Source organism: Mauremys reevesii, linkage group 3 (assembly GCF_016161935.1).
Source record: "Mauremys reevesii isolate NIE-2019 linkage group 3, ASM1616193v1, whole genome shotgun sequence".
In the NCBI taxonomy this organism is placed as follows: Eukaryota; Metazoa; Chordata; order Testudines; family Geoemydidae; genus Mauremys; species Mauremys reevesii.
Genome location: NC_052625.1, coordinates 5,344,213 through 5,353,071, shown reverse-complemented (window position 1 = coordinate 5,353,071; position 8,859 = coordinate 5,344,213). Strand labels below are relative to the sequence as shown.

Genomic DNA, 8,859 nt, shown 5'->3' with positions numbered 1-8,859 from the left:
TAACAACTACCCACGTTTATGGAGTGAAAGTAAATTCAGGTTTCTTTCACTCCACTCTAGCGGGGCAGTCACCCCGCTCCAGCTAAGAGGGGTTAAAAGCAGCTCTGGAGAGGGCTGCAGCTGAGAAAAAGGCTGGGCTGATTGGGGAAGCAGCCACAGCTGGGGCCACGCCACCATTAGGCCACAGCTGGCCCTATAAAAGGGCTGTGAGCCAGGCACTCAGGCAGAATCTCTCTCCACTGCTGGAGAGAGAAGGACCTAGCTGCCTGGGAGCAGGATACCAGAGGTAGAGCAGTGCTGGGGAAAGGCAAGAGGAGCTGGGGAGCTCCAGCCTGGCAACTCCCCAAGCTGCAGGCCTTGTGCAAGGCCTAAAGAAGGTCCTGGGGCTGCAGAGGTGCAGCCTGGGATTAGGCAGAGGCAGCTGGTCCAACCCCCCTTGCTGATGATGAGTGGTCATGACAGACTGCAGTCTGCCCCAGTGAGCGGGGGATAGATGATGACTGGCAGTAGCCACTGAGGCAAGGTGAGATAGAGGGTTGGGGGTTCCCCTGGGAGGGGAGACCCAGAGACTGTGGGGATACTGTGGTGGGCAGAACCCTGATGAAAGGGGCACTGAGGTCCGGGAGGGACATGGGGGCCAGTGACATGCGAGACACCGGCCAGTGGAGGGTGCTCCAGAGCTGGAGAGCTAATTCCCAGGACGACCAGCAGGAGGCACCGCACTGGTGAGTCGTTGCCTCGCTACACCACATTTATGGAGTGAAAGAAAATAAAAGGCCAAGTCCTGATTCCCTTACTCACGCATAAAGCAAGGCAGAATTTAGCCTAGAGCAGTGGTTTTCAAACTTTATTTCTGGCAACCCAGTTGAAGAAAATTGTTGATGGCCGTGACCCAATGGACCTCGGGATGAGGGGTTCAGGGTGTGGGAGGGGCTCAGGGCTGGGCAGAGTACTGGGGTGTGGGAGGGGGTCAGGGCTCTGGGCTGTGGTTGCAGGCTCGGGGGTGGGGCTGGGGATGAGGGGTTTGGGGTGGAGGAGGGGTATCTGGGTTTGGGGGCTCAGGGCTGGGGCAGGGGGGTGGGGTGTGGGAAGGGGTCAGAGCTCTGGGCTGGGGGTGCAGACTCTGGGGTGGGGATGGGGATGAGAAGTTTGGGGTGGAGGAGGGGGCTCTGCGTTTGGGGTGGGGACTCAGGTCTGGGGTAGGGGGTTGGGGTGCAGGCTTACCTGCAGCGGCTCCCTATCAGTGGCACAGCGGGGGTGCTAAGGCAGGCTTCCTGCCTGTCCTAGCACTGTGGACGGTGCTACACCCCGGAAGCAGCCAGCAGCAGGTCCGACTCCTAGGCAGAGGTACGCAAGTGGCTCCACGTGGCTCTCGCCCACAGGCACTGCCCCCCAATCTCCCATTGGCTCGCTCCCAGCCAATTGGAGTGCAGAGGCGGTGTTTGGAGTGGGGGCAGCGCACGGAGCCCCATGGCCCCCCTGCCTAGGAGCTGAACCAACTGCTGGCTGTTTCCGGGGTGCAGGGCGGCATCTGAACAGGTAGGAACTAGCCTACTTTTAAGAACCCGGTCAGTGGTGCTGACCAGAGTCACCGGGACCCACAGTTTGAAAACCACTTGCCTAGAGTATGCTCTATAGCTGATAAAATTAACCTAGTTAGTCGCAGTATGTTGGAATCTGCTCCCCATTTCCCTAGCTATATGAAATAAGGAGGCATGCTAGGTGTATTACAGAGGGGTTGTGATCCCTTTTTCAATCTTTATTTAAACATAAAACATGCAGTCTAACCTGTGAACACAGCATCCCAAACTGCACTTGACTTGCTGAACAAGTATGATCACCTTCCTCTAAGTCTGAAATGATAATGGCAGGGATTGAATTACGGAACTTCTCTACTTTGTCAACACTGCTTTGTTACGACTCCGGAACTACTGCTAGGAAACAAGCAAATCATGTAAACAAATTTATCTCAGGTACCTGTATCTGTGTACCAGGTAGCTGTGGAACCAATTATTTTTATTACTATAAAAGATGCTGGCAGGGGGATATATATTTTTTTAATTAGTTGACCAAGATAGTCTGTCTGGAAACAGAAAATGTGGTGCACACATGCATTAGAGTTTAGATTATGATTAATGAAGGAGAGTAATGGTGAGATCTGTGAAAACCGGTGCCAGATTTAGGCACCAAAGTACCTGTTTTGGCTCCATTGTGGTCCACAAAACTACCGCTAAACACTGTAGGCACCTGAACTCACTGACTGTGGTGGCACCACCTTATCCTTTGGCTTGTCTGAGTGGAGCAAGGCAGGCACATAACTCATTCTGGCAAGAAACACCTCAGGGGCCTGAGCCGTGTAGGTCCAGGCAGCTGGTTCCCATTTGTGGATCACTAAGCAGAGCTAGGCACCTGCCTGTGGCCTGGCCTTTGGTGGCTGTCTCTGAGAGAAAAGTGGGATGGGGTTTAGCGCACACTCCTGTCATCAGCATCTCCCACTGGCTAGCTTTGGTGGCTTCCAGCCTAGCTTGTTGGCTTTTGTGGATCTCATTCTTAGGTGCCTGTCTCGCCCCATTCATTGTAAAGGGAGCCTAGGCCTGAACTCAGGCTTTGTGGACCACAGTTTTGTTCCTGGATTTTCTAGGCACCAAAGTTAGGTGCTCTGACTCTTAGCATTGCAATGCTTCAGTCCCCTTTGTGGATTCCTCCCCCCGCCCATTGTTCCTACCTGAAGATTAAGTTTATAAAAGCAGAGGGTCAACAGCTGCATATTGTCCTTATTTATTGTTCAGTAGGAAAAGGCAGCAGCATCTTTATGTCTGAGGCATTTTCTTCTCTCTGTCTGCTATTTGCTAGGACCGACTCTAGGCACCAGCAAACCAAGCATGTGCTTGGGACAGCACAATTTCAGGGGCGGCATTCTTTTTTATTTATTTATTTATTTTTTGATTCGGCAATTGTGCTCTCGGAGGTTTTTTTTTTTTTTTTTTTTTGCTTGGGGTGGCAAAAAACCTCGAGCCGGCCCTGCTTCCTTAGATCTGCTGAGGGACAGTAGCTTCATAGTCTTGTGGTGATTGCAACCTGTATTTGTCTGAATCAATTCACTTGATGTTTGCTGGTTAATGCACAATGTGTCTTTGCTCTACAGAGATCTGTTACTACGACAATGTGGTTAGTATGGAAATTGGAATCAAATATTTTAGTGATATGTCAAATTGTATGTTAAGAAAGACTTACACAGCTGGCTTTGAGATTAATGGGTGTGTTTTCCCATCAATGTCCATCGCTGTGACAGTGTACGGCTCTTGAAGGCACATATTTAAATATGTGTTACTAGTATAAACATAACTTGTTGTCCTAGGCCCTGATCCTGCAACCTAATCCATGCAGGTCAACACTGGAACCGGTGAGTAGCTCCATAGATTTCAGGTGAGCTCCATCAGCTACACCAGCTGAGGTGCTAGCCCTATATTTTCATCTTGTTACAAAAGGGTTTATTCTCCCTGTACCTGTGGCACATAAATTAAGGGCCCTAGAGGCCTGCTGTGTTCCCACTGGCTAGAAGTGCCTGGGAAGCCAGATGATATCACTGTAACTAATACTATCCCTTGCCCCTGTATGGCTGCTGAAAGGGGAGCTGTGCAAGAAAGCATTGAGCTGGCTTCAGAGTGCTAGTGAAGAGTGTGTTGGCTTCCAAGATGAGTAGGCTGCATCCTTCTCCTGTCTTTGAAACCCTTTATTTAATACAAATTGAGAATTTGCTTTAGGAAATCCAAGTGGGTGCCTTGGTATTCCTCAATATTCACTGCTTACATACTGCAAAATTCAGATCGAGTTGTGTGTCTGGATCACTTTCCCTTGGAGTATAAAGGGGTTCAGATATGGGTTCCAGTGGGGGCTCAGTACCCAAAGCTGGATTCCTGAACATCAGGACAATACCCTAGCACACTGGCATTGTTTGTTTTTTAGATGTAAAGATCTAGAGACTCAGAGAAATATAGAGCTGGAAGGGGCCTCGAGAAGTCATCTAGTCCACCCCATTGTGCTGAAGCAGGCCCAGCTTAACCTAGACCATCCCTGATATGTGGTTGTCTAGCCTGTTCTTAAAAACCTGCAGTAATGGGGTTTCCACAGTTTCCTTTGGAAGCCTATTCCAGAGCTTAATTACCCTAAGTTTTCCCTAATATCTAAAGTAAATCTCCCTTGCTGCAGATTAAGCCCATTGCTTACCTTCAGTGAACATGGAGAACAATTGATCACGATCACCTTTGTAACAGCCCTTAACATAGTTGAAGACTCTTATCAGGTCCTCTCCTCAGCCTTGTTTTCTCAAGACTAACCATGCTCAGTTTTTTAACCTTTTTTCATAGGTCAGGAGGTTTTCTAAATCTCTTATCACTTATGTTGCTCTCCTCTGGACTGTCTCCAATTTGTTCACATTTTTCCTAAAGTGTGGTGCCTGAATACTCCAACTGAGGCCTCAGCAGTGCTGTGTAGAGCAGGACGATTCTCTACCATGTCTTACATACAACACTCCTATTAATACAATCCCAAATAATATTATCCTTTAGTGAAAATGCATCAACTTGTTGACATATTCAATTTGTGATCCTCCATAACTCCCAGCTCCTTTAGGCAGTAGTACTCCTAAAGGCAGTTATTCCCCCATCTTGTAGTTGTGCATTTGATTTTTCCTTCTTAAGTGTAGTACTTTGCACTTGTCTTTATTAAATTTCATCTTGTTGATTTCTGACCAATTCTCTAATTTATCAAGGCCATTTTGATTTCTAATCCTGTCCTCCAAAGTGCTGGCAACTACTCCCAGCTTGATGTCATCTGCACATTATATAAGCATACTTTTCACTCCATTATTCAAATCATTAATGAAAATATTGAACAGTATCGGACCCAGGTTTGACCTCTGTGGGACCCCACTATATGTGCTGTCCAGTTTGACAGCAAACCATTGATAACTATTCTTTGAATACAGTCTTTCAACCATTCATGCATCTACCTTGCAGTAACTCCATCTACACCACATTTCCCCAGTTTCCTTAAGAGAATGTCTCAAGGGACAGTGTCAAAAGCCATACTCAAGTCAAGATATGTGATGTCTACTGCTTCTCCCCCATCCACTAGGCCACTGACCCTGTTAAAAAGAGAATTATGTTGATTTGGTAGGATTTGTTATTGACAAATCCATACTGGCTAGTTTTTGTAAACCTTTTACAGTAGAACCTCAAAGTTACGAACAGCTCAGGAATGGAGGTTGTTCTTAACTCTGAAATGTTCATAACTCTGAACAAAAAACGTTGTGGTTGTTCTTTCAAAGGTTTACAGCTGAACATTGACTTAATACAGGTTTGAAACTTTACTATATAGAAGAAAATGCTGCTTTTAACCATCTTAATTTAAATAAAACAAGCACAGAACATTTTTCCGTACTTTGTCAAATCTTTTTTAAAACTTTCCCTTAATTTTTTTTTTAGTAGTTCATGGGTTTTTTTTTTGTTTTGTTTTTGTGGCTCTGCTGCTGCCTGAGGGCTTGGCTACACTTACAAATTTGCAGCGCTGCAGCAGGGTGTGAAAACTCACCCTCTGCAGCGCTGCAAATTGCGGCGCTACAAAGCGCCAGTGTAGTCAAAGCCCCAGCGCTGGGAGCCGCGCTCCCAGCGCTGTCCGTTATTCCCCACAGGGATGTGGAGTACGGACAGCGCTGGGAGAGTTTTCTCCCAGCGCTGGCGCTTTGACTACACTTAGCGCTTCAAAGCGCTGCCGCGGCAGCGCTTTGAAATGCAAGTGTAGCCAAAGCCTGATTGTTTACTTCCAGTTTTAAATGAGGTGTGTAGTTGACTGGTCAGTTCATAACTCTGGTGTTTGTAACTCAGGGTTTCTACTGTATCTTTTAGGTGCTTACAAATTGATTGTTTAATAATTTTTTCCAGTATCTTTCCAGGGATCAAAGTTAGGCTGACTAGCCCATAATCTTCCAGTTCCTCTTTGTTCTCCTTTTTAAAGATAGGTACTATATTTGCACTTTCCCCATTCTCCAGGACTCGTCTTTCCTCCACGAGTTCTCAAAGATAATTGTCAACAGTTCTGAAACTACTTCAGCTAGTTCCTTATGTACCCTAGGATGAATTTCATCAGGCCTTGCTGCCTTGAATACATCTAACTTAACCTATCCTTTCCCTCTTTTGGCTTGTGTTCCTTCCTTCTTGTTAATATTAATTGTGTTAAGCATCTGGTTGTCATTAACCATTTCAGTGAATATTTACATGAAAAAAATATTTCCTGTGGGAGCACCATAATTTAAGGGCTAGTAGCCTGTTGGAAAGGTTGGTGGGATCCAGCCCACCCAATATTTTGAGTGCTGGTAGAAATTTTCAACTTTTCATTTAAAAAAAAAAATTCGGCAAAACCATGAAAGCTTTTAGCCAAAAAGCATTTGATGAAAACTTAACATTTTCAGTAAAAAGCAGACACTTTACTCCCCAAATTTGTTTAATCAAAACCAGAGTTTTCCCTCTAAAACCAGTTTGGATGGAACATTTTCAACCAACCTCATATGCGAGGCTACATAACTTTGCTGATACGGTAAAGATAAAAAGCAGGCAGGAAAAACAGCTAGTTCAAAAGAGATGCCCGTGTACTGTATGCCAGGTGTTCAAACCAAGTCCAAAAAGAAAGATGAGAATTTACAACTGTGAGTGGGAAAACACCAGGGAGAAAGGAACAACACATCTCTTATGTATCCCACACCCCTTAACACACTTTGAAAAGAGTAGGCCATGACAGAAAATTTCAGGGAGTGACAATGTCCACCAAACATAGACACAGATGGGAGAGCTCAAACTAGGTTTGGAAAAGGAGGAGACATATAAGGAAGCTTATGGCAGGCTGGGCCAGCCTTGGACTGATTGGCCTAGCAAAGAACTCTTCAGACAAAGGTGGTGTGATTTATCCTAAAAATCAGAAGAAAAATCAAGGATGTCCTGCGCCTTTAAAGCTTGAGTATATACTACTCCAGGCTTCCCTCAGCCATATTCCACAGTACAGAGATAACATGTTGCTTTTCTCAACTGCACTAAATCCAGGATGCAAAAGTGTTCGCTTCAGCCATATCCAAGGGGAAAGATCACTACTACTTCAACTCGCAGCTCTAGCCTTTTCATCTTGCAGTGTAGACACTTCAGCCCTCAGGGAGTCAGCTGCCTGCTGCTAATGAGGTTCATCAGCATTCCTTGCCACGGGCACATGCTAATCTGTTTTGGTTGGTAGCAGAATGCTGGAATGTTTGGCTCTTTGGGGAGATGTTTCAATCCCATTTCTGCCAGATCCTGTGCAAGGCTTGCCATTAAAATTCTCAAATCACAGATAGGTCAAGACAGAATTTAAAATAGAACTTCTTATGGTAGCTAGGTCCTACCAAAGCTCGGGTAGTGACATCCAGGCTGCAGTAGCATCAAGGGGAAATTTACCATGGCCAGGTAAACAGGGCCAGGATTGTCACCAGTGATGTATATACGTATTTCTATAGCTCTCATCAACACAGTAGCTGAGTATAAGAGAGGGAAACATGAAATTGTAGTCTGAGCAAAAATTTAGGCACTTTAGGAATCAAGGACTTCTGAATCATAACCCTTTGTCTGAACTGATGCCTTCTTGGCCTTGCACAAGTCATCCACCCTGATTTTCAGAAGTGCTGAGCAACTTCCACACCAGAAATCTTCATTTGAAATTACATAATCTCAGATATTCGGCTTCTCTGCCTCTTTTTTTCTCCATCTGTAAACTAGAGATCATCATACTTATCTATGTGAGCAGGGTCTGCATGAGCTCTCCCTTGACCTCTAGTGATGCACTGGGGGAAAAGGCCTTGGGAGCAGACCGTATTTTCATTGATACACTTTCTTTGCCTAGGTGATTAGCCAAGACAAGGTGGGTGGGGTAATATCTGTTATTGGACCAACTTCTGTTGGTGAGAGAGACAAGCTTTTGAGCCACACAGAGCTCTTCTTCAAGACTCAGCAGATAGACCTGCTTTGCCAAAGTGATCCATTTTGGCTGGTTTTGGGTTACAATTCACTTTAGCATTGAATGCTGGGGCAATGAAATGTTATGCTTATTGTATGAGTAAAGGGCAGCTATGCGCTGATCGAGGGGGTCGCTCTTAACTGAACCTCTCTTGCTAAGCAGGGGGGTAGGGATATAAATCCCCACTGAGGATGAGGGGATGCTGTTTAAATACAGTAGTTGTGGCTGCCATTTGATCCTCCCCACTCTAGTATTTAAAGACAGTAATGACTGGCCTCAGCTGAGACTCCTTGTTCCTGTTCAATGATTACAAGAGCTGAAATCGCAGATGAGCACATCGGGGGGGCTAAGCCTTGGACTTGGTATGGGGATAGTAGCATTGCAGTAAAAGACAATGAAGAGGAAGCAGCACAGAGGTTCTTCTCCCCTACCAAGTGAAATCACTAAGAGCTGGGCTAAGGGAGGGACCTCAAACATGGCATCGCAGGCTGTGGTAGTGAGCTGCAAGAAGCAGCAATGAGCAGTGGCAGAGGCTTTGGCAGAGATAACAATGGCAGGCAGCAGCAGTGAGCCAGTTGCAGAGGTAGCAGTGGAGGCATTGCTCAATGTCCCCCACCCCTCTTTTCAGGTGCAGGAGGTGGACCCATGTGAATGAGCCTCTGAATTCCGGGTATTTGATGACTAAGGACAACCAACTGTGTGAGTGGGTGCAACAGAAATAAAGGGGACTGGTGTGTTAACGGGACATGCATTCATTGGACTTTCAGGCCACAAAGAGGGAAACTGAGGCAAAGGACCCAGCCCAGTGTACTGTGGGGTGGGTGT

The 8,859-nt window shown here is 46.2% G+C and overlaps 1 protein-coding gene across 1 annotated transcript in view; it reads left to right on the top strand.

Moving 5' to 3' along the window:
* Nucleotides 1–1,492: 1,492 nt before the first annotated feature.
* The window catches only part of LOC120400031 (bifunctional protein GlmU-like), a 124,280-nt gene continuing 116,913 nt past the window's right edge, over nt 1,493–8,859 (top strand). The window contains exon 1 of the mRNA XM_039528389.1: nt 1,493–1,539. The gene's annotated coding sequence lies outside the window, so the exon portion shown is untranslated. The remainder of the gene's footprint in view (nt 1,540–8,859) is intronic.